General features: G+C 44.8%; 1 long non-coding RNA gene across 1 annotated transcript; it reads right to left on the bottom strand.

Moving 5' to 3' along the window:
* Positions 1–18,221: 18,221 nt before the first annotated feature.
* Positions 18,222–21,897, bottom strand: LOC119715899 (uncharacterized). Its single transcript, XR_005263384.2, has 2 exons — positions 21,554–21,897; positions 18,222–20,260 (listed from the first exon to the last, which is right to left on the bottom strand). It is a non-coding gene; the product is annotated as an uncharacterized lncRNA (long non-coding RNA).
* Between the last annotated feature and the right edge of the window lie 1,806 nt (positions 21,898–23,703).

Raw genomic sequence — 23,703 nt, forward strand, 5'->3', positions numbered from 1 at the left:
TGCATTTCTGCCTCCCCACACCAAACAGAATGAGAGCCAAGAACAAAAAGAGAAGCAGGTAGGAAGGATTAATAAATATGCAGCCTGTGATGGCCTCTCTCCCAAGATAAATGTAATAGCAACAATGAATGCAGAGGAGGAGAGGGGCCAGCACAGGGCAGAAATGAATGTGTAGACAATGCTGGCATTATATCTGCAGATCCTTGTCTCCCCAGACTTCAGCCTCTGCTGCGTGCTTAGAGCCGGTCACCAGAATCCCCAGCAGAAGTGTCTGGCTGCACACCCTCGGCGCTGGATCGCTCTGCCTGCCCTCAACACTATGAAAAAGGACAGAGGGAGAGCTCGAGGGTTCAACGTCAGCAAGATCTAAACTGTTTGACATTCTAGTTCTGAAATGCCAGCTCTTAAATTATCAAGGCGCTTTTTTTTTTTTTTTTTTTTTTTTTCCCGGGTGCTCAGCGTTTCCCCATGTAACAGTGTGCAAACATTTTATCAGCAAACACCATGGGGGAAAAATCAGCTATCTAAAACTGATAAAGCAATTTGGCATGGAGGCAGCAGCTATCACTTCTAAATGGATACGAGCTTTCTGAGGTTTAGCAAGTTCCAGGGATAACATTCTGGGGATTGACTGCTCTGAGGGAGGATGAGAAGCTGTGCTCACTCGCACCGTGACATTTTTACCTGCTCTGCTGCCCATGTTACTGGGACCGTGCCCTAATGAAAGGAGTTATGCTGCTCGGCTGTACTGCACCAGTCCGTGACATGGTGCTAACAGTATGTTTGGGGCCATTACTTAAGTGATAATCTCACTGCTCCTTTGTTTTATGAGGCAATAATTTGATTCCCATGTGCATAAAGTGAGGCCAAAGGGTAAATAGTTTGTTATAATGAGGGAACAACATTAAGACTGATGAAAACTAGAGGTCAGTGTTATTATTTCTGTTATGACACCCATTCATTTAATAATCCTTGTGTTCATATCCTAGCGGCAGGGATCCTGGCTTTTTGAGGCAGTATCTGTACCCTAATAAAGGCAGATATTATCCTGCTGTCTCTCATATCTAACTCAGTTCTCTCTCTCTATGGTTCCTCATTACAATGCAATCTAAGGGGCTCACCACATGTCTGTGTGGTGAAGAGCTACTGGAGGGGGACCACTAAAGAGAAATTCTCTGCGTGGCCTCAAGGCACAGAGGTACCAGTGGCAGGACAGGGAACTCGATCACATGTTTTCTAATTCATGATGAGCTTCCCACTTTGTGGAATCCCTTTCTTTTCTGCTTTTTTTTTTTTTCTTTTTTTTTTTTTCTCTTTTTTTTTTTTTCTTTTTCCCAGAGTATCTCCTCTCTACTGACAGCTAGTCATTCTGAGCTGAAAAAATGTAGAACCTCATTAGAAATGCATCAGTGATACATTTCTACAGGTCTTTCTCTTTTTAGGGAAGAAGAAAAGCATAGCTGGTATACCTGGAGTACATGTGAACGTAGTAACATTGCAGGTTTTTCTTAACTGCAGAATAAAATAAGTAGTGTCATGCTTTCTGAATGGGCAAAGTTTCCATGTATATTAAATATATATAGATGTATGTATAGCTTCATAAACCAGTTAATAAATAAAACATTTTAATCTAGAGACCTTATTATATTATACTGTTTCCACATGCCCTGGATCTACCCATTCCCATCCTATTCTCTTCTCTTTTCACTCAGCCTCCTGTTAGGTAAATGTCTTCTTCATCCTAATAAATATATCATGGTTACATAGTCTTCTGCCTGTGGAACATATCAAGTGTTATCATCAATGTGATATTATCATTACTATTGTCATTATTATTATTATGCTGGCTAGGAGAGATAAGTATGGAAGAATACTATGTTGGAATAATGTATGTGCAATGCTAGATACTTCTTTATACACATCAGCTATAGGCAAGAATAATATAATAAAAGCAGCCAGGTAAAAGAACAATTACTGAAGAATAGTGGCCTTGTTATATGTTTTCTGACTTACCTACTTTACAGTATTCAGTATTGCTACTACTTACATTAAAAAATAAAACACCACCACCAACAACAAAACCCACCTTACTAATAGTGAGAAAAATTCACTTGCAGTTCCCGGTGAAATCAGCAGAAGTAGAGCTGACTCCTAAGAGTGCACATCCATGATCTTTGCTTAAACATGTTTTTTTTTTTCAAGTGCACCTACAAGCCAAGCTTTCAAGAGGCTTGATGTAATAGGTGGTAACAAGCTAAATTTGATGAAGCAGGTATGACAGACAAAAATGAACTTTACAGAAAAGGGTGTTTGAATTTTTTGGAGCTAAATCAAAACTACTGGGGTAAATTCCCTCCAGGTCTTCTAGAATGTTGTCCCTTCTTTTGGGGAGAACAACAAAAGTTAAAAATAAAATAAAAAATATATACTTGGTACTGATATTGTGAAACGGAACCTAATGATGGAAGACAATACTCTCCTAGTTATGGTGTATCTACAGAATAACCTGAAGCTTGGCAAAATATAATTTGCTCCAGAAAGGGGGAACAGACTCTTAAATGTCATTTTAAAAAGCTTCTGGCTGGTTTATGAAAAAATGCCTGCAGAGTGTAGGGGCTGAACCAGTGCAGATGGGCTTCCCAGGTGTGCATGCAGATCTACGCCAATGTAGCTGCAGTCTATTCTAATCAGTGGGTGTAGTTACCAGAAAACTGCGTAATGGCTGTCCAAATGTCATTAAGCCTGACACCACTTCCACTGGAAAAACTCTGTGGAGACTCCCTTTAATTTCAACGGATTTTAGTTTGGGCTTAGTATTGACTATTTATCACAGATAATAATAGGAACCTCCAGATGATTTGCTTCATTTGCTTAGCAAATGAAGGCATTCATTTGCTTAAATGAATGTCTTGAAAATATAGATTTAGAGAGGAAATAAAGAAATTTCGTTTTTCAAGGCTGCTGGTATGAAAGAATTTAACAATGGGAATTCCCACAAAAGTAAATCAATTTCTTGTCCTTTAATGTTATTACTAAAGAGTCTGAACAAGCTTCTGGTTGTTAGAAACATCCTCCACTCCTCTCTGGATGTCAAAAGCACCAGTTCATCCTTTCCTCATTGGCAATCTCTCTCTGCAGTACTAGCATTCATTCCTTTTATTCACTGATGCACAGAGGTTAAGGTGAAAAGCGATCATTAGATCATCTGGTATAGCCTCCTGTGCATCACAGGCCATTAAATTCTGTGCAGTTGCGTCTGTAATGAGGCCAGTAATTTGCATTGTGCTAAGGCACAGCCTGATTTGGAGATGTCATGAGATGCAGAATGACCTCTTCCTTTGGTCGTGTGTTCCAGTGGTTGATCACATTCACTACCCAAAAAAACCCCACCAACAACAAATCCCAACAACAACAACAAAACAAACAAACAAAAAAAACAACAAAAAACACTCCGCCCATCAAAAATAAAACAAATGAATGAACAAAAAACCCCCAACCCTTAATCTTTTAATTTGAATTTGCCTAGTTTCCAGCCATTAGTCTGTATTACAGTTTTCTCCACTAGACTGCAGAACCTTTCTATTTTTTGCCTACAACAAAGGTACTTCTGATAGTCCAATCCACTCAATATTCTTTTTGATAAGCTAAAGCTCTAAGCTCTTGCATCACTCTCCACAAAGATTTCTCTCCTTTTGGAGGCTTTTTCCTGTTTCAAATATCCTTTAAACATGTGGACATCAAAAAGCAGATGTTGTATTCCAATATGACTTGCCACAGTGTTGTATCCAGCAAAATCACTTCTTTAGCCCTACTCACTAATCATCAGTTTAAAAGTCCCAGGGTAAGACTGGTCATGCTTTATCACAAAATCACCTTCAGAGTCCCCATTGAATTGCTATACTGACATAATCTTTTTCAGACCCGTTCTTTAACAGGATGAAGTCTGTAACTTTGGCCTGGTTCCATGTTGCTAAATGAATTACTTTACATTTCACTGCATAAAACCACATTTTGTCTGAATGATCCAGGATCGCTAAGATCGTGGTCAGTTTGTACGAGTGCTCTGTCCTCATCATTATCTTTATGTCATCGACAAATTTTATTAGCAGCAATTTTGTATTCATTTCCAGAGCTTTCATTTGAAATGTTGAATGCTCTTGATCCTAATGCTGATGCTTGCAGAGCCCCATAGGAAGCCCCCCAGTACCATGTCATATGGCTACTAGTACTTTCTGGAAGCTTAGTTGTGTATTTCCCAGCCCATTGTGGGCATATTCTGTGGAAATTGTATAGTGTTGACTTTTTAAAACATGGTTTGAATTATTGTGTCAAACATATCAACTGGTAAAAATAACTGCATACATGCAATAAATTCAGTTTGTCTGACCTCTTTTCCACAAAATCTGTTGACTGGTAATTGTTATATTGCACTCCTTAAATTCATTATTAATTAAACCTTGTGTCATCATCTGCCTTTTCTCTTTTCTTTTCTTTTTTTTTTTTTCCCCTGGGACTGAAATCAGTCCAACCTGTCTGTACATCCCACAGTGTCCCTGGATCTTTGGACATGCATCTGCTAATGACCAGCACAGCAGCCATGCAATTTATTCTCTGATACATGTGCTAACATCATACAAGGCAAATCTCATTTTTAAAAAATATTCATCAAACCTGCAATATTCATCTCAGTAGTGACTGAACTTAGAGGTGTTCCTGAAGTTCAGGTGCAGCTTACTGTGAAATACCTGAGGACACAAGAAATCAGCACAAACCTTTGGGGAGTCAGCCATGACCATGTCTTGTATGATCCTGGGATGCTTGCAATAGCTTGCACTGGCCCATGCTGCAACTGTGTTATTCTAGGATTCCCTCTCCAGAAACTGAACCAGATAGGACCAGGAGAGCATCTGGACAGTTCTCCCTCCATAGGCAAGAAGTCTTGTGCAGCTCCTCTCAGTACACCTTGGGTGGGTGTTTCTGTTCTGCTTGACACAGAGATTTATCAAGTACTTGTTTTCAAGTATGAGACTTTTCACCAGGACTAATACAATTTCTTCTCTCTCCCTTAACCCAAAAATAAGTGATGCAGTAAGTTAGCATTAAAAATGACAAGGTGACCAAAGACAATAATGCCTTCATATAACTTTATATACATTCTAACACATATAAACAATTCTCAATATCCTTTGCCCTTTCCTATCTATAAGGGACTGCAACTTTATTTCTGAATTTCCATTTCGCCACTTTCTACATTCCCAATAAATATCCATTAGCATCTGGGATATTTTATTCTGTGCTTGAGAACAAAAATGTAGTGATAAAAATAGAAAATCTACACTAGGAAATAAACACTGATGCTATTTAGTATATTGAATAAAACCAGAACTCCCTGGAGCCCTGTACAATGTGGGTAGCTAATGTACCAAGAATACATTGTGGGCCTCCCTAAGCTCAGCCTAGGTTTTCCTGGTTTATCTGGAAAGAGTAAAGCTTCATTTTTTCTTATTAATTATATTTATTATAATGTATCAAATTAAAATTCCTTGGATCAGGGCTCTGCTTTGTTTGCGGTGTCACTGATGGAAAAGCTCTAACTTGCAATTAGGCCTGAAGCCTGGTGGTAGGGAACCACCAAAAAGGTGGGCATCATGCACCTCCCTAGAGACTGTGTAGTAGCAGGAGTGCTGCAAAGTACTACGTGTAGCTCCACAGGTGAAGAAAAAGAAAGTCTCATGGTACAGGCTGAGGGATTAGAAAGCCGTGCAGCTAATGATGAAGAACCATACCCGACAGTCAAATGACAAAGACATCATGTGACCCAGATGATGAGGAAGGCACCAGGAAGGCAAGAAGAGAGCAGTGGCCAAAATATTCTAGTCACTGGCCCTGCCACCAGCAGTGCCGTCAGTTTGTTTCTCCAAAACCAGTCTCAATTCCATTTGGCATCACAGTTTCTTGAACTTTTAAAGAAAACAAAAGTAGTGATATGGTATCACAAGGTCAGCTGCAATCCTGTATGTTATCAGTGGTTATCTGGAAACCACATGAAACAACCATCTCTTTCCTCACACCAGCTCTGCACCGCGCTCTTGAGCAGCGACAGCTTGCAGATGAGGAGCGGAAAGTGGTTTTATTTTTCCTCCCCGCTGTGCAACTCTTTCATGACTTGCACAGCCTTTTGTCTTGCAAAGTAGCTGCAAAGTCGCTGCTCTCCCATGAACATTTCTGAAGGCAATGGGAGTGGACGTGCCCTGCTGTCCCTGCACCTTCTGCAGGCTTTAAAGATGTTGGTTCAGTGGTTGCACAGGGGGAGAGAAAGGACTTTCACAGCTCTTTCATGAATACATTAAGACCCACAGTGAGGGTGAGCATGAGCACCTGCTAGACAAAATGTGGGCCACATCTACCTAGCGTCAGGTCAAGGTGGTCTGGAAACAGCAGAAACACCCTCATGCCTCAGTTTCCCTGCGTCAGTCAAATCAGTTCCTTGCCAGACACATGGAGAAGGTGCAGTGCATGCCCGATGACCACCTCTGGTGGGCAGGAAGCAGAACCCAGCAGGTGTAAGAGCTCAGCCGCTGCAGGCCGGCTGTGCGGCAGTGGGCACGCTGTCGGTGTGTGCTGGCGGTGTCTGTAGGTGTGCGGCCTGCACCGGGACGGTGCAGCACGTCCTCTTCATGGGAGGGGCAGGAAACGGCGTTTCTCTAGCACAGTGGAAAGCAAACCATTCACTGCTGTCGGGGTTTCGTCTTCTCACAAACGAGACCTTTGTTTATAAATGTGGCTTTGTCGTTCTGTGAGAACCAGCAGAGTGCCACTTTCAGGAAAACATTAATGACTAACCATGAATATGTACAGGAGGATGAGACCTTCACGGTGTCTGCCGAGAGGCAGCAGCATTTTGCCATAGCTTACACAAAACCGAGCCCATGGCCTGTGGGTGCTGAACTCCAGGCCTCCACTTACCCACACATCGCATAGTTTCTCTCCAAACTTACCTAGAAAATTGCCATCCACCCAAAATACAAAACCCTGTGGATCCTTATACTGAGCCTTCCCTGTCCTGATTCCCCCCAGCAGACCAAGGGGTAAGGACTCAGAGACTTGCTCAGTTTCAGTGAAACTGTGCAGGAAACTTCCTTAATCTTTCCAGCCTTGGAATTAGTACCCGTTTGCCCTCATCCTTCCTCCTCTGTTAGCACCAGCTGCCACGATGCATAGTGGTAATACTATAAAATACCTTCCATTCAATTCTGGTGCCCTCAGGTGCCCTTCTCCTCCCCCTTGCTTCCAGATGAACACCTGTGAGAGGCAGATGGTACAGATAATCCAGAATATATTTCTTGAGTCCATGTAGAGAAGCTGCCAAGCTGCTGATTTTTTGGCACCGTGCCTTGTGGCATCCGTGGCTGGTGAGAGACGCAGATGCTGCCTGAAAATAGCTGAAGAGGAAATTCTCCCGGTGTCTCCGGAGGTCCGTGGAAGGCAGCTGCTGCCTTGGGGTTTTACTTCTCACGTCTTCATCAGCACATCTTCCAACTTCTCTTCCACAGGGTCCATGGGCACATGCTCCAGCTGTGGGTTCCCGGTGCAGCTCCATGCCTCCTTGCACGCAGCTAGCACCAGCGACTCAAGGAGCAACTATGATTGGGGTCCCCAGGACCAGCCACCACCCTTAGCCACTCATTTTCCTTTACCTCTGCTTTCCCAGCCTTTGGCTGTGCCCAAAAGCAGCCTGGTTCAGACATGAAGGCATTACCTGGGCACAGTCATGACATCTTCCCTGCAATTCAGATGCTCGTCAGCACCCATCACAGCTGAAGCTGGATCATCCCAGAGTGGTCCTCATGAAAAGGAGCTGGGATGGGCTTAGTGGCATATCAGACCAAGAATAACAAATACCAAAGAGCCAACACACTGCACTCTTCCCATTGTGTGGGGCTTCTGGGCAGTGAAAATCCTTGCACTGCCTGGCTGGTTTTGAAAGGCTTGCTCTTACTGCCAAGGGTCTGCCAAACACTTTCTGGACACAAAGGAGAGCACAGTCCTTGCCTGAAGGGGATGATAGTGGCAGATGAGCAATGAGGAAAAGAAACAAATGAGAGAGAAGAATAAGGCATTTCAGTGCTGGGAAGTGTGGTTTGCCCCGGTGTATTTTGAGAAGCTGCAAGAAACGTGGGTTCTTTTAAAGTTAAACAGATATAATTTATCTCCATTCATTTTCTCTCTTTCTCTCTCTCTCTCTCTCTCTCTCTCTCTCTCTCTTTCTCTCTTTCTTTCCTTACATACTTATTTCTGCAACCTTCAGATTTGTAATTCAAGGTCTACCACCCTTCAATTTCAGCTTTCCAACATTTTGCAGAAAAATGCCTCTTGCTCCTTGTCCCCTCCTCCCCCAAATCCAGGACACTAAGCAGAGGGGTACCTAACCCCACTGAGATCGAATAGGCTTAACTAGATTTAGGTGCCTAAATACCTTTGAGGATCTAGGTTTTAATCAGCTCATTTAATCATCTCCTATAGTCAAAATGCACAAACAAGATCTTAAAGCCAGTGGCTTTGACATCCAGTGCAGAACAGGCCCTCCACATACAGGCTCTGAGGCAAAAGGTCAGGAAAGTCCCAAAGAGCAGAGCTGAGGTGGAGGTGGGTATTGCTCGCCAGTCAGCAGCACGGTGCCTGTCAAATGGTGGAGTACTCATCAAAAGAGACATGCAGGATTGGCAGCAGAGCTGTTTTCTGCTTCTCCTGCCCCATATTCTTAAGAAACCTGATTTCTCCATGAAGGCTGGGTTATCCAGAAGCAAGAAGGTGCCATGGAGAATTTCAGCCAGGCTGACACAGTTTTGGGGAGAATACTTCTTCCCATTAAAGAGCACAGACAACAAGTCAACTAACTTCAGTCACAAGCAATATAACAGAGAGATACCTAGGAACTCATAACTGTGGCCACTCCTGCTGCCTTACCACAAAATGAAAAAGTAGCCCCCTAATTTTACTAAAAACTAATAATGATATTTCTGTTACCACAGAGCTCACACGTCAGTCCCACTCTACTACAGAATACAGCCCTGCTATGTAATGTATGAAGAGAAAAAAAGTAAAACAACAACAAAAAAAAAGGTTCCCTTTTGACTAAAGAAGTTTAAAAGAATAGACAGTGTCAGAGGCAGTGTCAGCACTGTAGCAGCTAAACCATAAACAAGTTTGGGCTGCAGTTTTGGGGAGAGCATCATATGAAGAGATCTTTCAGGGAGAAATTTAAAGGAAAATAACCAGGCTGGTTTTTTTTTTGTTTTGTTTGTTTGTTTGTTTGTTTGTTTTCCCAGTGATTTATGGGCAGCCTGCTGATAAGAAGATGCAGATGATGAGGGCTAAGCAGTGCTATGCTACAAACTGTGGCAGTGCCAGATCCAGGGCTCAGTGAGGGCTCTGCTGTTCGGAGCAGATGGCAGCTGGGCACGAGACACAGACACACATGGGAGCACTGAGCCCCTGCAGTAAGGCATTTCTCTGCTACCTTGCTCAGGAGGTCTGACACAGCTGTACACACAAGACTTCTTCCTGAGTTGCTGTGTATGGAGATGCAAACAGGTGTTATAAAAATAAGAATGTCAAGTATGCCTTTCACAGAGGATGTGGGTTTTGAGCACATTAAAAAGGAAATTTTCATAGAATCCTGAACTGGGAGGGACCCACAAGGGTCACTGAGCCCAACTCCTGGCTCCACACTGAGCAATCTAATAATTTAATCATTTATCTAAAAGAATTGTCCAAACACTTCTTGAACAGCAACAGGCTTGGAGCATTTCAATAGGCTTTGATATTGTAGCAGTACCTTTAGCATGGATTAGAAAGGGGCAGAAGGCTGGGGTAACAACTGATTTATTAGCAGTAGTTCTTGGAGGAATGGCCATTGTTGTTTTCTTCAAGGAGCAGTCCCCAAACCTAGGGCTGTACTGGGTTTTGGCTGCAGGCCTCCTTCAAAACAGTTGTTTCAGAAACCCTTGCAGGTTTCTTGGATCGCTCGCCTTTCAAATCACCTCCCCAGTACCCAGTTCAGCTCTTCTCTTGCTCTGAATGGTGCTAAGAAGAGCTCAAACTGACAGAGATGGAGGATAGTAATGGGTAGTGAGCATCTGCTGCACTCCTGTGGAAGCACCACTACGCCCGATGGTACTCCAGGCTACTGCTCTCCATCAAGGACCTGCTCATTTCCATCCTGCTCGCTCAGTTCTCAACCCTCACACAGCAGCTTTGACTAGGGCCTTGCTCAGGATGCAGCTAAGTCCTGCTGCGTGGCCCCAGTCCCCTGCTTGCTGGGAAGGTAGGATTTCTCAGTTTATGAAGGTACCACAAGACTAGTTACTCCAAAAATCCTGCTAAATATCAGTGCAGGAGCAATGCTTAACTCTTGGTGAAATCAAGGAGAGCCAAGGACTTGACCTGATGAGATGTTTTTAGCAAGAAGTCTTAAAAATATGGCCCCTCTGCATTTTCAGGGAAATAACCACCCTTGAAGGTCTGACTGCATGATTTCTTTATCGTTCCAGAAGTGCACAATGAGTTAGATAAACATTGCAACATTTCCAGTGAAAAGAAGCATCATTGCAAATTGTAATCAGGCCTGAGGATTCAAATCCTCCTTCCAGGTACATCTGCGTGACCTTGGATCCAGGGGGGCAGAGCTCCATGCATAAAATGGGGAGCTCTCTGACCTGTCGGTATCAAGATGGATTAGAAATTCAACTCAAGCCCTGCACAGCTGCACGGTAACCTACAGGGGAATCCCTGAATATGCTTCCAGCTTTCAGGTTAGCTTTCACTGTTATTAATTTCCTTTTATAATCTCCATTTCATGTTTACCAGCCCAGGAACAGATTCTCAGCTGGTGTAAATCAGCAGTAATCCACTGCTGTCAAGTGAGAGGTACTACGTTACAGCAGTGGTGGGAACAGCCCCTAGCTATTAATTGTTTTGCAACTCTCTCTTGACAGGAGCAATCTCTTTCAGAATTTGAGACTAAATAAAAAAATAAAAGTCCCCCTTTGAATAGTTCGGTCTTGTAATTCCCTCTTGATCTCTTCTCCTGCTGCTGAAGAGCACCGAGCACCCTGGCAGGATCAGACCCTCAGGCATCTTGATGACTGTGCCAGCCCTCTAATTTTGGTGTAATGATAATGATCAGGCTCACAGTGAGCCTTGACACATATTTATTAATTGCAAGGTGCGGCTGGCTTTGCACTTTGCTAAGACAAACACTTGCAGAACATGTGCACAGAGGAGCTGGAAGCTGCCCAGCCGTGTGTCGGCAGCGGCTGGAAGGGAAGGAAATGGCCGACTGCCCTGCTCCGCAAGGCCAGGCGCTGAAAACCCTGCCGGAGGAGGAAGGACCTCCTTTTGGGGAGTTTGGATTTCCTTTTGGAAAAGAAACCTTTCCTGTCCCACCAGACACCATGACACTGGGTCGAGGTGACAGGAGCGGCGCAGAGACAGGGCTGGCCATGATGTGGTGACATTCCTGGAGAGCAGGGCAGGCAGGCCCTGCCCATGAGATGGAGGCGCTGTGTGGGGATCCATGTGTTTAGGGCAGTGACATGGCACATCCCCGGGGGCAGGATGGGGGTGTGCACCCATGGGGTGCTGGTCCTGCAGCCGTGAGGTGGCCCCGGTCCTGTGGGGCCAGGCTGCTGGGTGCCTGAGGCAGAGGAACTGGAACGGGACTGGGGCTGGACAGGGAGGAGCTCTTGTTCTGCTGGTGATACTAAAAAAATAAATGAAAAGTGACTACACAGCATTTATTTACTGCGCTGCAGTGCCCAATGACTCACTGCTGGTAGTGCTTTCCTATATCAGCGATTAAATTACCCTCTCACGCGAGCAGCTTCTTCCTTTCCTCAGGCCTGTGGATTTACCTGTGGTGATACCTGCCAAGCAGAGGCAGCATGAGGTGCCTCACTGGGTCCATACCTCGACTGTGGTGCAGTTACACCTGCCAAAACTGCAGCGTAGTGGCCTTCCTGTACCACTGGCTGCTAACTCGCATTGTCTGGAGCAGCTTCCAGAGCCCATGGATACACTGGCCCTCAGCTGATCTATCCAGCCTCAGCCATGCCAGCCTGGTGCTGGTCGGGATGCTCCAGGAATTCCTGCTGGATACATGCAGCCCCCCGACTCAGTGCAGAGGATAAACTTCCTCCCTCATTTCAAGCACTTTCTATATGTCTAGAGACGTCTTGCGGAAACAAACTGTACCTGATAAAGTGCCAGCATTAATCCATGTGATGTATTTAAGTGTGGCTGTTTAACAGCAACATATCAAGTTAATGCAATACTGATGGAATAAGAAATGGCATCAGAGGGTTTCAAAAGACTTCTTATCACAGGGGAAAAAAAAGGATTTTGACTTCCCATTTCATTTCTCTGTGAATGAGAACACCTTTGCTATTTACATTATTTACTGTTTACCATAGTAGAGTCACTACTAAAAATCAAAGTGATTTGCAGAGCCCTGCCAGTTCTTTTTATATCTCCTTTGCTGACTCAATAAACATCTGACACTCTGGTATTGTAACTAAGCACTGTACTGATTCTAGCCTCGTTGAAAACATCTTTCTAAGAGAGAAGAATTGTTCTGCTTCTGCTAAAATGTGATTTGTCTGGCGAAGCATTTGTAAAAGCTTTTTTTTTTTTTTTTTTTTTTCCCCAAAATGTTACTGTGGCAATTGGAAGCATTTAGGCATGTACGGTAACTTGAGAAGCTATGTGAAATCTTCTGATATGCAAATACACTGCTGTACACATGGCGAAGAAAAGCTTTGGGCACGTTCATATGAAACAGAGTGGCGTTAACAAGCAATTCCCTTCTTTGCTATTTAGAAAGGAAACTTCATACTGAAAAATAATACACAGTGAATATTCCAGATAAGTCTGTACTGGGAGGTGACCTGTTCTGAATCCGGAACAGTCCTGCCCCAGGCTAGTTCTGCTCACCCCAGTGCAGTCACATCTAAATACCAGAAAGCGGAATTGAGGCCAAAGAGCTGACCCAGGGTGCAGGGACAGCAGCGGGTAGTGACAGGGCATTGCATCTCCCGGCCTTCACCAGGCAGAACTGATCTGGGTAGACGTCCCACAGGAAAATGTTGCCTTCCTGTCTGAAGAGGACACGATGCCTCTGGCTCATATCTGCTCCTGGATCAAAATTCAGGCAGAGAACAGACAATGGGAAGCCAAAAAGGATGGCTGAACAAAACTCCACCAGGGTGCTCTTGGATCCCAGCCACAGGCAAGCTTTCCAGGTCAGTACAGAGGAATTTATGAGCACATAAATCACAGAAGTGAAAGATGGGAAAGACCACTGGAGGACTTGTCAATGCAGGCCTGTTTTCTACAGGGACTTTCCCATTGTGTTGACAGTTTTAGGAACTTCAAACAATAGGGCTTTAGCTTTCCTCTGGACACCACTCGAGGTGCTTAGACACCTATCTGAGCCTTTCAGCATCTTGGTGCATTTCATGAGACCTGTGCAGCTTCCTTGCAGCTCTTACTGAAGGTTGTTACACTCGGATTTCTTTTTGCTATTCATTTCATGCTGATTCTACAATTCAGCAAAATCAGAAGTGGAGGTGGTCACTTCAGTCTTGCCCACACTGTCGATTTCCAAAATTTCCTTCCAAGAAAACTCAGTCAACAGGAAGAGCAGTTGCGAAAAGCCCCCCCCCCCCAGACAATCTGGGTTTGGATTTTAGTGAAGTGCAAAATGCATTATAATAATGGAACAAAGGCACTGCATGCAGAGTTACTGTGGAATAGCTGCAGTGCATTGCAGATACACTCTGCCCTACAGCAGAAAGTCCTCTGAGCAGTCAGGTCCCTAAGATTTGAGCCACTTCCACAAATTGCTTCTAGAAACTAGGCTGAGTTTCAGCAGCACAGATCACATCTTCAAATGGCTCTGCAGGTCTGTACCAGGGCAGGCTCTGCATCAGCAGCTACTCAACAACAAATTCCCAAAGAAGATGTAAGAAAGAAAGGGCATGCAGAGAGATCGAGGAAACCGCCTCTGCCCCTAACATCTGAGAGTAAGGCTGCTAGAGCAAGAACAGAGTCCTGTTTGTGCTTAAATTCCACTTTATATTCTCTGTAGAGAAGAACAGAGTCTGCTGGCATTTTGCAATGATTGCAAGAAATTCAGTGGTTAATTATATCCTCTGTTTTTTGCCTCGCTGTCTCAGTGCACATTCACATGAGTCCTAAAAAGAGTTTACTGTTCACATGCCTAGGCTCTGGGCCAGGAGAAGTGCCTAGATAGAATACTGTGAAACATCTCCTCACGTGCTGTGATAAAATGCTTGGGGACATACTACACAGAGCTCTGAGCGTGCCTGCAAAGCCATGAAATATTATGTCATCAGCACTGCAAGTTCTGCAAGGTTGTAAGCTCAGAGCAGTCTGTTGACCAAAGTAGGACACTAACAAATAGCAGCCAGCATTCAAGGGCTGAGGGGACTTTCCAACCCCATCTGCCACGGACAGTAAGGATGCCACTGACCAAACTGTGCATCTGAGAGCAGGGGGAGAAGCAGGGGATTAACACGCTGGGCAAAAAGGAAGAAAATGGCAAAAAGCAGGCAGAGAGCAGGAGTGGCAGGGCTGTGGGAGGCTCGGGAGGACTCTCCAAGCAGTGATGTGCTTAACCGTTTCCTCTCACCCTGGGCTGGTCGCTTGCTGTCAGCGTGTGAAAGGGGAAGGCAGCGGTGTGCCACTGTGGTGTGCCAGGTGAGAACCAGGAAGGAGGGGAGCTGAGGGGGCAGTGGGCGGCCCAGAGCTCAGCCGCAGCTGGAGGAAGGTGGTTTGTGCCAGCAGATGGCTCGTGTTTGGAACCCATCACCACCCGTCACAGGCTCTTTCACATCGGTCTCATCACTATTTAAGCACTGATGAAATATTAAGAAGGATGGATACCTGAGGTCCCTTGCCCTGTCTGTCTGTGTGCCTGTGAGCAGCCTGCCTCCTCCATGCATCCTTCTCTCTTGTGTCAGAAAGGAGTCCTTGCTTACAAGCAGAGCAGCTCTCAGGGCCCAGCCACCATGGCAGCTCCCTGGTGTGGGCATTTGCTCAATGTGCTCAGCTAAGACAGAAAGCAGTAAGCACATCCAGTGCTGAAATGGAAAAAACGGGCTTACCTCCTAGCTTCCCACCGACTTACTGGAAGCCTACAGTTAGCTCTGCTTACCAGCAAGGTGTTCCTTCCCAGCCGCCCTGTCAGCAGTCTTGATAACCTGAGAGAATCATCATAAAGCACACTTTAATGAGAGGGTCCCATGACAAAACCCTCTCTTGCCCACCAGAATTTGGCAGGTAGCACAAACCCTGCCAGAGTCTGTCTTCTTCCTTTACAAAGCACTTCAGCTCCAAGCTCTTGACTGAGACCTACCAAGTGCCCTGATTTGTTCCTCCTCCAACAATTCCTCGGCTGTGGCTTTTTGCAATGAATGCCATACTGCAATATTTCCTTGGGGCTTCCTGGCTCTCGCCAGAAGGCAAGGAGAAGCAGGATCAGCAGCAGGGTGGTACATGAGGCTCAGGTCAGCGCTGCAATGCAGTCATATCTGTGGTGATCCCAGTAGTTTGTAGCTGCAAGCAAGCTGTTCTTGACTGCCTGCCCGCCCTGAAAGGCAGACTTGGCCATCTGGCCTGCATGATTGCAAATGGGGGGAGGATGTGCAGGTACTGATCGTTTTTGGCATGGCACAGAACAGAGTGGGAGGGTGACTGGAGGCCGACTGAACAAGCAGAGAAGTGTTAGTCCTTGCAGTGTGCCTGCTAGTGGTGAGCAGAGCACAGATTGGCTCCAGTGGTAATGCCCAGGGGAAACTGCACCATGTGGGTGTTTCAGCTGGGCCTGCTGAGGGTCTTTTGCTAGCAGGCTCCAAGAGGAACAGCAGGCGAGGACATCAGGAGACACAGGTTTGATTTCTGTGGGGCTGCTGAGGAGAGCTCCTTCCTCTTGGCCTTCTGCCCTCTGCCCCAGCACTACTCAGTGCTGAGACCTTTGGAGCTGGGGCTGTGCCTCCAGCTGGGTGTATCCGCAGCATCTGGGTGCCTTCACCTGTAGACAAGTTCAGCTAATCACAGCGAGGTCCTCCCTTGTTTGATTTTCTACCTTTGCTCAACCCTCTGCCTCTGTATCTTTGTCAGAGTGGCAGAGAAAAGTGTGGCAGGAAAGGGTTAATTCGTTGGCGGGGAGGGGGAGGTTTGCAGGCAGAAGGGAGGAGCAGGAGAGCATTTCTGTATTAACATGCAGCTGGTTAATGCAGCTGAATAGCCCTGGCTCAGCTGTTACCTTTCTCAAAGCCAATGGCAAATGATGAAAAACCGTGGTAATATCTATTAAAAGTTTGTGGAAGGGGCCTGCTCAGTGGGAGCTTTTCCATCTCACATACAAGTGATGATTTAGAACAGAGAAAGATCCCCTCGAGGGGATTTTGTGAACCATGCAATGCTAATTAACTCCATTGTTGTATTTTGTTTTGAACATAAGAGTCCCTCTGGGATTGCAGCACTCTTTCCTCCTGCAAGAGATTTCCATTTTGCACCACTGTATAAAATCTCCTCCACATCGCATCAGCAAAAGGGATTAACAATAGGGAGAAGCATATGTGCATAGTTTTATGGGGTTCTAGGGAGGAATGTCTCTCCCCTCACCTCCCAGATGCGTTCTCAATAGGGGCTATTCTGTACATCCTTGCTTTCACTGTTTCTTTAACCTTGAATTAAAAACAAGTGTACATCAAACACTGGGCAGCACCTCCCTTTGATCTTCAGCATATTCAAACCACTTCCGAACATGCTGTGCTGGAGTTTGTTTTAGTGGTTAGCTTGTTTGGGCACAAATGTGATAGATGAAAAAAAAAAAAAAAGACAAAAAAGACTCAGCACCCTAAAAAATCAACAAAACCCATCAATACCAGGAGTGGAAGCACTGGTCAGATTCTGATTTGCTCATCTAGAGTTCCTCCTGAAAGAAAAGTAAGAAAATAAAGCTCCCATCTGTCTGAACTCCTTACTGGCTTGAGCCAACAACACTATGAAGAAACTCGACTCGCTTTGTGCTGGGTCTGCTCTTCATTTTCTGGACTTGTCCCACTTCAGCTTGCCCAAACACTCTCTTCTCTGCTCACTCATTTTATGTTGAGCAAAGTGGATCCTGACTCACCCTCGTGCTCTGGCTACTGCAATGTAGTATCAGGAGCATCGAGACTTTTTCCTGTGAATCAAATGGCTTCTTTCCCCATTCTCCATCTTCAGTCTCTGGCTTCCACCACCTCTGAGAAAGCCCCGCTGCACATGTGGTGTCTTGGATCCTCCCTTTTCTACCCTGCCTTAAGTTTCAGCTCTACACAGGCCAGTATTGACAGAGGGTTGATGCCCTTCTTCCTGCCTCAGGCAATTCGGTGATTTCACGGTGAGCTGTGCAAGGGAGTGGCCAGTGCACGGCTGTCAGGTTGACTTCTGCTGGATGGAGCTGGGACTGCACTGGGAGCTACCAGGAGCTCCCCAACACCAGCTGCTGGGGGGATCTGTGCACTCCTCCAACAGGGATTTTGCAAATCAGAGACTTTCTCCTGATCCATATAAATTCATATAATCCATATAATCCAATAAATTAGGTCATGATTCTTAATTGGTGATGAAATCTATTTTATTATAACCTGGGCAATTTTTGAAATTTCTAAATGAACAACAGGAAAGACATTTAACAGCAATTGCAAGAGTGATTTTTCCCTTGCAGTAGCACATTCAGTGATCCCAGGAGAACGTGATCCTGAGACCACCTCTTGTTCAAATACTGTGACATTTTTTTTTATACCGTAGAGTCTTGAGGGCTCTTATTACAACATTGGGGTTGTCTATTGCAGCAGAGGCCAGAGCATGCTAGCATATATAAAACAACATGCTGAAAGGATGTTCAGAGTCATTCTGTCTGAAAAGTCCACTAAACCTTTTCTGTTTGAGAGTTACAGCTCCACATAAATACAGACACTGTTTCTCTGTTTCTTTTCTTTCTCTTCTTTTCTTTCTTTCTTTCTTAGTAACAAATGTCAGAATTTAAAAGGAAAAACCTCAGTGGGACAGGCTTCCCATTCCAAAATCCTCAGTTTACTTCAGACACACACAGTGATGTGGTGACCTCTATGTCTTCTCACATCTGTATGAAATAGTCAGGGCAGCTCATCAGGTTTACCTCATCAACATCCAGAGAGGGAAGGGTAAGAGCCACCCCATTTTTGAGAAACATTTCCAGTGCAGTGTTCTAAACGTGAGTGCATTTGCCAAAGTCTGCTGTTTTTTTCACCTTTTAATATATATAGCTACAAGGGAAGATTTCTGCGAACTGAGCAAGCCTGCAAGTCATTTTTCCAGTCCTCTTTGCAAGCTTATCTTCCCTTAGCGCCTGCTGACCATCGCCTTGTTAACGTGTGGGTATCAGTATGACCATCAGCACAGCAGCCACAATCACCTTCTTGCAACATGTTAGTTCTTCACCCATTGCCCTGAGCCGCCCAGTCTGGTGTACAGCTCGTGTCCAAAAGCCAACGAGTAGTTTCCAGTAAGTGTGCGATGGGGACACCAAATGACACATGAGAAAACAAGCTCTTTTATGACTGGTGAGATCACAGTGAGACAAAGTACAGTGAAGGCTTTCTGTAGATACTGTAAGCAGACTTTGCATGAAGCCCTGCTGCTCCTGGCACCACAGAAACATCATTGTCTCCCAGGCTAGGTATAGAAGACACCTGAACTCCCAGAAGTTTTATTCCCACTGAGTTTTGCTGCATCTTCCCATCTGTGTGCTCAGCACAAAGAGGTCCAGGCTGACTCCTCTGGGTTCCCAGGTGCACCCTGCAGCCTGACTTGTTCACCTCTGGTTTCTTTACTTCAGCAGCAGCTTGAAGATATTCTGTAGCTGCCATGATATAGATGTTTAATTTCAATATTCCTTTCCTCCCTGTGACCCATGGCTTTCCACAGCTTGCTAGAACGAGCGAGGAGCAGCTCTTCTGCTACTTTAGCAGCTTTCACCTAACGTTAGGAACAGGCTGGATATGGGGAAGGGAGGCACGAGGAAGGATGGGAGCTGCTTTCACAGCTGCTGAGTTTTCACCCAGCCACTTCCTGAGCCTTGCATCACTATGAGAGCGTTTCCCCATGTCAGATGGAAATAGAGGGAGGGCAGTTAGCCCTGCTCATCACAGACAGCACACATTACTTGCAAATATTATTTTAGCGTGTCCCTGTTCTTCCCTGTCTTGGCCTAATATTTGCAGTGGATAATTTCTAAAGCCTAAATAATATAAGCTTGTGATTGAACATGCTTTTCCTGAGCTAGACTCCACCCTGTTCCAAAGTAATTGCCTCTTCTCAGTGCCCTGCATTAAATAATAGGTCAGAGATTCAACCTCCAAGCCTTGCAGCCAAACTACAAAGCTTAACCCACCTGATTGAGTCTCCTGGGGCTCCTGGGTGGCACCCTAATCCATCCCTCTTCCTTCCTCTGTCCCTATGGGCTCTACCATTGGGCAGAGGCAGGTGTCGCACTGAGATGCATTTCAAAGCCCCAGAAGCCTTGCTTTAAGCCAGTTGCAACCTTTGTGCAATAAACTTTCTCCCAGAAGAGAGGTGATAAAGCTTTTAAATTTAATTTGCATAATTGGATCTTTTAATTCTTTTTAAATGGAAACCAAAATGGCAGTGCTCTCAACAAAAAAAGACATTCATGAAAGCCAATGGGGTGGTTGCAAGGTGGAGATGCGTCACTGGGCTGAAACTAAGCTGAGACAAAAGACATTCAGATACACTGAGCAGGATTCTGATTGCAGATAAAGTGGTGAAAGTCTCTGGGAACAGCACTGGCTTCAGTAAAATTACTTCACACTCATGTCAGTGTAACTGAGAATGGGTCTGCAGTAATAGTTTTAACTTTTCAGCTCTGTGGTTAATTAGCAACCCTTTTAGTTTATGGCTTTTTTTTTTTTTTTTACTCAAAAATTTAATAGATTAATAAACACTGCAGATATTTTTTACAGCAGCAGGGTAAGAGATCCATTTGCGTAAAAGACCAAGACACCGTTTGAGTTCATCCAACTGTTATTATTTAATCTAGCAGAAATTTTGGCCCACTGAGATATGATTAGGAGAGCTGTGTGAAGAAAACTGGAGACAGTTCAGGTAGTGGAAAACCATTCTCATGTGCCTGTAAATGAAAAGCAACACTCCTGATGAAGTGCAATGTATTTTACCTCCTGAATTACATGTGTGGCTTTATATGGTGTTTTCACCTTAAAACAAAATAATAATAAAAAAAGCAATTTTAATAGGTACAATCCACCACAGTCATTTCTAAAGAACTGTTTTTATTGTTAAAAATACCCACATGGCAAAGTGCAAACCTGTTCTACAAGAAAGCTCAGTTTTCTCTCTCTGCTCACAACAATTCATTCTTTAATCAAATATAAAGGAACTCCGTCTGTGCCCTCTGCTCACCAGCGCTGTCAGTTAGCCAAAGCAGCCCGAACACCAGCTAGAGGCTTGTGGCCACAAACCTTGTTAGCCTTTGCTTCCAACCAGTAGTGCAATCGGCATGCCAAAGCCCAGGGGAGGTGGCAGCACACAAGCAGATCTCCACCACTTGTCAGTCCTCCTGGGTGCTTCATCACCACGCGTGCCATGGAAATGTAGCACAAGTAGCAACAGAGGGCAGGAAGCCCATGGATAAATTCTGCTTACGGCTATCTCAGTGTAAAGACACAACAACTGGAGCCAGCTTGCTTAATTGGGATTCTCACCTGGACACCCAAAATGCCTGAAGAAATAAGGTATATTTGGGCTGTTGCAGACAGTTCCAGGAATAAAGCTGAGTAGTTGAGGTTAGTTGCAAGCACTGCTGCTCAGAGCAGTTTTAGGTAGTTCACAGCTCTCTGAGGCAGCAGTATTGCCCATATATATATATATTTGGTACTTTTTCAAGAATCCTTGTAAGAATAAAAACTGTGTTGCTGTAAATTAAAAAAAAAAAAAAAGAAATACAGTGAGAGCAACACATACCACACCGTGGCACCAGGGATGTGATCTGCAGTAGGAAACACATGGCTTTATGTTTAATGAAGGGAGCCTGTTGAAGGATTGCAGACCAGGAGGGCACACTAGATTTGTTGTTTTATTAGGTTCTGGGTTATGTACTTCTCCTTTTGCTGGGTATCTGACAACATGTGCCATTCCGCTTGCAACCGAATGAGCTGGGGGGAGGAGGGCAGAAACAAAGCATTTGTGAAGGACTGGAGCACTTTATTTTCTACCTTTTGAGAAAAGTGTTAAGCGTAAAAAAAAATAATATATATATTTATAAAGGGTACTATATATATATATATATAATTGTCTGAACTAGAAACAGACAGAAAGAGAAATGCAATGTAAGTAGACAGAAGAGCATAATTGTTCTCCTAGAGCACACAGACAGAATTGTTGGAAATATATAAAATATACTTACCAACATCCAGTTCTTTGAATTTCTGCACTTAAGATGCAGCAAAAAACCCTCCAGTTTATCAGGGCCAGATTTTGAAAATAATTCACTGCCTGCAAGATGAATTGAAGGCACTTTCCCTCACACATTGGATAATTTGCACTTTATGGGGTCAGGAACTACAAGCCTGTGATCGGCTGGTGCTTCTAGGTACAGCTTTCTACTCTCAACCTTTGGAGTTGACTGAAGCTGGGGGGTAAAGAGCACTGTTGGGGCTGGGGCTTGCTGCCTTTCCTAATCCAGTACACCTGTAGGCCACTGCCAGAAGGGCCCATCCCAAACTCCTCTCTGACCCTGTTTGCCTGCTGAGACACATCGCCAGCACTTCAGTATGGATTTTGTGATCCTGCAGCAAGCACTGCTCAGTTTCAAATCTGCCCAGTTTCTCAGAAAGCTGCCCTTTTCACACGTGCCTCAGAAACCCCTTGATATCAGGTTAGCAAGCAGTGGTGGTTTGCCTATAGTTGTACAAGAGCTAGATTTGAGGCATAAAGAGGTAAACTGCAATCCATGGCTGAGGCAGAGAGAGAAGAGCTGGTTTACCTCTTCCAGTAATAGCCTACACAGGTACAACACGAGGCCAGGTTGCTAAAATGTGATCCAAAACACCCCCCAGGAAGCCCAGGCCTCCCGGCAGTACAGTGTAGAGCTGTCAAAGTGATCCCGTAGAAAATATGAACAACAGAGGTGATCACCAAACTGGTTCCCATGCCCCAACTTCAGCTGTGGAAGAGGGCTGCAGGAAGGCTCATGTCTGCTTGTCTGACCTCTGACAGCTCCAAGCCACCTCCTGAAGAGCACAGAAACACTCTTGCAGCCTTTCAGGTGGTGGCCTTCCATTTCAGGCACTGATTGAAGAGATGGAGATGGGCTCAACTCTTCCCTAACTCAGAAAAAAGTCAAACACATGCCTCCTCGAAATGCGCAGACTGAGGAAATTCTTGGGAGTGAGGACAGGGAATCCTCCTCTTGATGGTCTATTGGTCTGTGGCAAAGGATGTAAAGTTCACAGGGCTGGAACTAAGCAGAAAGCATTAATCCCACTCTCCCCTCCCAGATCATTGGTCAGGGTAGTCAGTATAGGGCAGATGGGAGGAAGAACAAAAAAGGATTTACATCTTTGACTCCTGGACTGAAATGCCTGTGAGCTCTAGTTGCTGTTTCCAAACCTTCTGTCTTCAGTCATCATCTCTCATCACAGGAAGATCAGGCTTGCTTTTCCTCCCAAAAAACTTGTTTCCTTGGTTCAGCAGAACTTGGACATATCTGGAGCTCTCAGGTCAAAAAGCAGAGGTGCTGATTGTGTTTAAAGGCAGATGAATGGCCTTTATTTCTCTAGCTGTTATTCTTAAGCGTTTTAAATCTGCAAGAGATCTTGTGGTGCTTGGCCCCCTCCCTTTGTTTTGAGTACAGGGCCCTGTAGGCATGGAAACCAAACAGCAACCTCAGGTCTGCTTTAACACTGTACATCCTCATTCCTCACTTCACACCTCAGTTACAGACTAAACTCCTGGATAACCTTCAGAGTCCCTGTCATTATATGCTTACCTCCAAAACAGTTATGCAGAGGAGTCTCCCGTATTACTCTACAAACAGGTTCCAGTATAACTTTGTTCTTTAGCTCTTCCCCACCTCCAAGGTCAGTGCCTGGATCTGCCCATGTCTTCATGGTATCATGGATCTCATGCACTTGGCTAGCAGAGCACTTACACTAGCACAATTTCACCTACTAACAGCCCAAGCCTGTTGCACAATGAAATCATTCCTACGGTCCTCTGGTTCCAGGATTTCACCCCTCAGGTGGCAACTCTGTACCCTTTCCACTCTCTCCCCAAGCCTCTTGGAGACCACCTTATGAACAACACGGTATAAGTGTGTTTGCACTGGGAAAACAGGCTCCAGGATATTAATAGCTGGAATTTCTCACTCCCACACCATGCAAATACCCATTTATTAGATGCTAGAGCTACTAGACAGTCTGGTGACAGTGTCTAACAAAACTAGTTATCCGGTGCTAGTTCAGTTAACAGACCCCATATTTACAGTCTGTCTTCGTTTTTGTATGTATAGATAGGCTCAGGCTCTTGGAATAGATTTTCCCCTCCCTGGTGCCT

This window comes from Anas platyrhynchos, chromosome 2 (assembly GCF_047663525.1).
Source record: "Anas platyrhynchos isolate ZD024472 breed Pekin duck chromosome 2, IASCAAS_PekinDuck_T2T, whole genome shotgun sequence".
NCBI classification, from domain to species: domain Eukaryota; kingdom Metazoa; phylum Chordata; class Aves; order Anseriformes; family Anatidae; genus Anas; species Anas platyrhynchos.